Source organism: Entelurus aequoreus, linkage group LG22, assembly GCF_033978785.1.
Source record: "Entelurus aequoreus isolate RoL-2023_Sb linkage group LG22, RoL_Eaeq_v1.1, whole genome shotgun sequence".
Lineage (NCBI taxonomy): Eukaryota > Metazoa > Chordata > Actinopteri > Syngnathiformes > Syngnathidae > Entelurus > Entelurus aequoreus.
In genome coordinates this window covers 35945029-35951028 of record NC_084752.1, presented here as the reverse complement: position 1 = coordinate 35951028, position 6000 = coordinate 35945029, and the positions used below count along the sequence as shown (strand labels likewise).

The following is a 6000-nucleotide window of genomic DNA, read 5'->3' as shown; positions in this document are numbered from 1 at the left end:
ATGGAGCTGGAGGGGGCGTGGCCTCTAGCTCCGGCTGAATTCCGGGAGATTTTCCGGACACAATTTCTTCCAAGAGGTTTTCGGGAGAGGCGCTGAATCCCGGGAGTCTCCTGGAAAATTCAGGAGGGTTGGCAAGTATGCTTATATAAGACTTTCAAAGTCATTTTGATAGTAGGCTAATATAGCTAATATAGACACTTACATCATGTGTTGTCTTCATTATAACACTTATATAAGACTTTTAGTCATTTTTATAGTAGGCTAATCTAGACACTTACATCATGTGTTGTCTTCATTATAACACTTATATACGATTTTTAAAGTCATTTTGATAGTAGGCTAATATAGACACTTACATCATGTGTTGTCTTCATTATAACACTTATATACGATTTTTAAAGTCATTTTGATAGTAGGCTAATATAGACACTTACATCATGTGTTGTCTTCATTATAACACTTATATAAGACTTTTAGTCATTTTTATAGTAGGCTAATGTAGACACTTACATCATGTGTTGTCTTCATTATAACACTTATATACGATTTTTAAAGTCATTTTGATAGTAGGCTAATATAGACACTTACATCATGTGTTGCCTTCATTAAAACACTTATACAAGACTTTTAAAGTCATTTTGATAGTAGGCTAATATAACTAATATAGACACATCATGTGTTGTCTTCATTATAACACTTATATAAGATTTTTAAAGTCATTTTTATACTAGGCTAATATAGACACTTACATCATGTGTTGTCTTCAATATAACACTTATATAATACTTTTCATTTTTTGCGGCTCCAGACAGATTTGTTTTTTGTATTTTTGGTCCAATATGGCTCTTTCAACATTTTGGGTCAGTTGCCTATTGTTGTGCACCTTGTAAATCTTGTAAACCTTTCTTTTCCGCTCTCGACACATTCTAAAGACAAAAAACCCCCAACAACATTAGCATTAGAACATAGCACAAAGTATAGAATGTGCACTTTTGGGAGAAATTGTTTGTGAATGCTGAAATGTGCAAGCCGCTGAAAAGCGCATGTTGAACTTTAATGCTAATGTTAGTCAATCAAGTACCAAGTCATGTGACTAGGCCGCATAGGCATGTCAAAATTAGCTAAAAAAAAAAGTTAGCATGCTAAAAGTTAACCTGTATCAAGTACCGAGTTATATGACTCTGGGGTGTTTGGCTGTAAAATTGGCTAAATAAAGATACAATGCAAATGTCAGTATATTAACTTCAGCATGCTAAAAGTTTGCATCCGCCACGTACCAAGTTATATGACTCTGAGGTGTTGGACTCCAAAATTGGCAAAACAAAAAAAAGTTAGCACGTGAATGTTAGCATGGTAACAGAAAACATGTGTGAAGTACCAACATATATGACTCTGAGATGTTTGGCTGTAAAATTGTCTAAATAAAGATACAATGCTAACATTAGTATATTGATGTTAGCATTGCCTATTGTTGTCCACCTTGTAAACCTAGATTTCTAATCATTTTCCACGTATATCTTGCACTCAGTGGCCTAGTGGTTAGAGTGTCCGCCCTGAGATCGGTAGGTTGTGAGTTCAAACCCCGGCCGAGTCATACCAAAGACTATAAAAAAATGGTACCCATTACATCCCTGCTTGGCACTCAGCATCAAGGGTTGGAATTGGGGGTTAAATCACCAAAATTGATTCCTGGGCGTGGCCACTGTTGCCGCTCACTGCTCCCCTCACCTCCCAGGGGGTGATCAAGGGTGATGGGTCAAATGCAGAGAATAATTTCGCCACACCTAGTGTGTGTGTGACAATCATTGGTACTTTAACTTTAACTTGAACTTTTGACCCCATGTACCTTTTAAACCGTAAATACCTCTACAATGATGTAATGTGTATAAAAGGACATTCCACGGCATTAACAAGACTTCCCATGTGGAATTAGCGTGTTTGTTAAATAGTGCTAATTGACTCTGCTTGCACACACATACACTAACTTCCCCCACGTTCACTTTTAAGTCTATCGCTCACTAACGTCTCGGAAGCTGAAAGCGGAAAATTGAACATCTAGGAAAGGCCACGGAGATTTACAACTGAGCAGAGAATCCACTAACTGGTCAGTCTTCTGAGGGAAAAGGCCACAAGGCATTTAATGCGATTGATGAGCAATAAAATGGGTGGACAATGCACACCAAGCCTAACGTGCTACGCGGGGAAATGTTAGCCTTTTTCACTGCGGCAGCAGACCTGCAAGACTGTTAATGCACAATAAAACGGGCAGTTACCGACTGGCAGAATAAGGACAGGACTGTCTTCTGGTCTGGAAACAGAACTTAGATTGTGTTGCAACATTGGACACACGACTGTTTTGTCTGCCAATGTGTTTGACTGTGTCCTTTATTTTGTCTGCCAATGTGTTGGACTGTGTCCTTTATTTTGTCTGCCAATGTGTTGGACTGTGTCCTTTATTTTGTCTGCCGAGTGTGAGCTTGAAATGCCTTATTTGTACAAACCCCGTTTCCATATGAGTTGGGAAATTGTGTTAGATGTAAATATAAACGGAATACAATGATTTGCAAATCATTTCCAACCCATATTCAGTTGAATATGCTACAAAGACAACATATTTGATGTTCAAACTGATAAACAATTTTTTTTTTTGCAAATAATCATTAACTTTAGAGTTTGATGCCAGCAACACGTGACAAAGAAGTTGGGAAAGGTGGCAATAAATACTGATAAAGTTGAGGAATGCTCATCAAACACTTATTTGGAACATCCCACAGGTAAACAGGCAAATTGGGAACAGGTGGGTGCCATGATTGGGTATAAAAGTAGATTCCATGAAATGCTCAGTCATTCACAAACAAGGATGGGGCGAGGGTCACCACTTTGTCAACAAATGCCTGAGCAAATTGTTAAACAGCTTAAGAAAAACCTTTCTCAAGCAGCTATTGCAAGGAATTTAGGGATTTCACCATCTACGCTCCGTAATATCATCAAAGGGTTCAGAGAATCTGGAGAAATCACTGCACGTAAGCAGCTAAGCCCGTGACCTTCCATCCCTCAGGCTGTACTGCATCAACAAGCGCCATCAGTGTGTAAAGGATATCACCACATGGGCTCAGGAACACTTCAGAAACCCACTGTCAGTAACTACAGTTGGTCGCTACATCTGTAAGTGCAAGTTAAAACTCTCCTATGCAAGGCGAAAACCGTTTATCAACAACACCCAGAAACGCTGTCGGCTTCGCTGGGCCTGAGCTCATCTAAGATGGACTGATACAAAGTGGAAAAGTGTTCTGTGGTCTGACGAGTCCACATTTCAAATTGTTTTTGGAAACTGTGGACGTCGTGTCCTCCGGACCAAAGAGGAAAAGAACCATCCGGATTGTTATAGGCGCAAAGTGTAAAAGCCAGCATGTGTGATGGTATGGGGGTGTATTAGTGCCCAAGACATGGGTAACTTACACATCTGTGAAGGTGCCATTAATGCTGAAAGGTACATACAGGTTTTGGAGCAACATATGTTGCCATCCAAGCAACGTTACCATGGACGCCCCTGCTTATTTCAGCAAGACAATGCCAAGCCACGTGTTACATCAACGTGGCTTCATAGTAAAAGAGTGCGGGTACTAGACTGGCCTGCCTGTAGTCCAGACCTGTCTCCCATTGAAAATGTGTGGTGCATTATGAAGCCTAAAATAGCACAACGGAGACCCCCGGACTGTTGAACAACTTAAGCTGTACATCAAGCAAGAATGGGAAATAATTCCACCTGGGAAGCTTCAAAAATGTGTCTCCTCAGTTCCCAAACCTTTACTGAGTGTTGTTAAAAGGAAAGGCCATGTAACACAGTGGTGAACATGCACGTGTTGCAGCCATGAAATTCTAAGTTAATTATTATTTGCAAAAAAAATCAAATAAAGTCTATGAGTTTGAACATCAAATATGTTGTCTTTGTAGTGCATTCAATTGAATATGGGTTAAAAATTATTTGCAAATCATTGTATTCCGTTTATATTTACATCGAACACAATTTCCCAACTCATATGGAAACGGGGTTTGTACTTGTCACAAACTGTGAAGGAAGGAACTTTATAGTCATGTCGTTGTCAGCACAAACCCGTTCAAGAGCAGACACAGATTGTACAGGGCAGTGTTTTCGAACCACTGTGCCGCGGCACACTGGTGTGCCATGGGAAATTATGTATCTTCACCTAATTGGTCCAAAAAATATTTTTTTGCAAATCAATAATTATAATCTGCACATAATGTGCCTCCTCAGCCTTTCCGGTAAGGTCTATTCAGGTGCACTGGAGAGGAGGCTCTGCTGGATAGTCGAACCTCGGATTCAGGAGGAACAGTGTGGTTTTCGTCCTGGTCGTGGAACTGTGGACCAGCTCTATACTCTCGGCAGGGTCCTTGAGGGTGCATGGGAGTTTGCCCAACCAGTCTACATGTGCTTTGTGGACTTGGAGAAGGCATTCGACCGTGTACCCCAGGAAGTCCTGTGGGGAATGCTCAGAGAGTATGGGGTAACGGACTGTCTGATTGTGGCGGTCCGCTCCCTGTATGATCAGTGTCAGAACTTGGTCCGCATTGCCGGCAGTAAGTCGGACACGTTTCCAGTGAGGGTTGGACTCCGCCAAGGCTGCCCTTTGTCACCCATTCTGTTCATAACTTTTATGGACATAATTTCTAGGCGCAGTCAGGGGCGTTGAGGGGATCCGGTTTGTTGGCTGCAGGATTAGGTCTCTGCTTTTTGCAGATGATGTGGTCCTGATGGCTTCATCTGGCCAGGATCTTCAGCTCTCACTGGATCGGTTCGCAGCTGAGTGTGAAGCGACTGGGATGAGAATCAGCACCTCCAAGTCCGAGTCCATGGTTCTCGCCCGGGAAAGGGTGGAGTGCCATCTCCAAGTTGGGGAGGAGACCCTGCCCCTAGTGGAGGAGTTCAAGTACCTAGGATTCTTGTTCACGAGTGAGGGAAGAGTGGATGGTGAGATCAACAGGCGGATCGGTGCGGCGTCTTCAGTAACGCGGACGCTGTATCGATCCGTTGTGGTGAAGAAGGAGCTGAGCCGGAAGGCAAAGCTCCCAATTTACCGGTCTATCTACGTTCCCATCCTCACCTATGGTCATGAGCTTTGGGTTATGACGGAAAGGACAAGATCACGGGTACAAGCGGCCCAAATGAGTTTCCTCCGCCGGGTGGCGGGGCTCTCCCTTAGAGATAGGGTGAGAAGCTCTGTCATCCGGGAGGAGCTCAGAGTAAAGCCGCTGCTCCTCCACATGGAGAGGAGCCAGATGAGGTGGTTCGGGCATCTGGTCAGGATGCCACCTGAACGCCTCCCTAGGGCAAGCAGGACACATAGGGAGAGCGACCGCATTTTCCTCCAGCCAAGAGAGAAAACAAGTATCGTGTCTTCTTGTGATGCCATCTAAAGGCTGTCACAACAATTGTATCGATGTCAAGTGGAAACAATAACATCAGTTGTCTTGGTTGCCCATTACCTCCGTTCCTCAATACATGTTATGCACCTTTTATGTTGACATATTCTCCCAGCATGTCATTTGGTCTTGTTTTCATCTTTGTGTTTCCCACTTCCAACTATAAATGCCGTAGTTGCTTGCAGTCTGTTGTGCTGGCATCATCGCTGCAGCTGGCTGAGTAGGAATTTTGACGGCTGTCAGAACCGATCAAGCTCTAAAAGTTAGCCAGCAGAGCAGTTTGCCTGCGAAAGTGACAGTGACAGAAGTCAGATGCCTCAGCGGCCATAATAAAACGGCGTGGTGTCGAAGGACCTTGATGTTATCACTCAGCCAGAAAACTCTGTGCAGTGTGCAGTGTCCGCCCTGTTTGCTAAATCCCATTTCCACGCTCCGTCTGTCTGTGTAAACCTCATTGTCCATTCATGTTGGTGTGGTTTTTTGCTTTAGTGGTAGGACGTGCATAGATGGTGGCTTACATAAAGCCTGCTTGCTTTCTTACAATCTTCCGCATTGCGT

At 43.0% G+C, this 6000-nt stretch overlaps 1 protein-coding gene across 3 annotated transcripts in view; it reads left to right on the top strand.

Annotated features, from left to right (window-relative positions):
• ctnna2 (catenin (cadherin-associated protein), alpha 2) overlaps positions 1-6000 on the top strand; it is a 960302-nt gene that overhangs the window by 65326 nt on the left and 888976 nt on the right. The window lies entirely within an intron of this gene.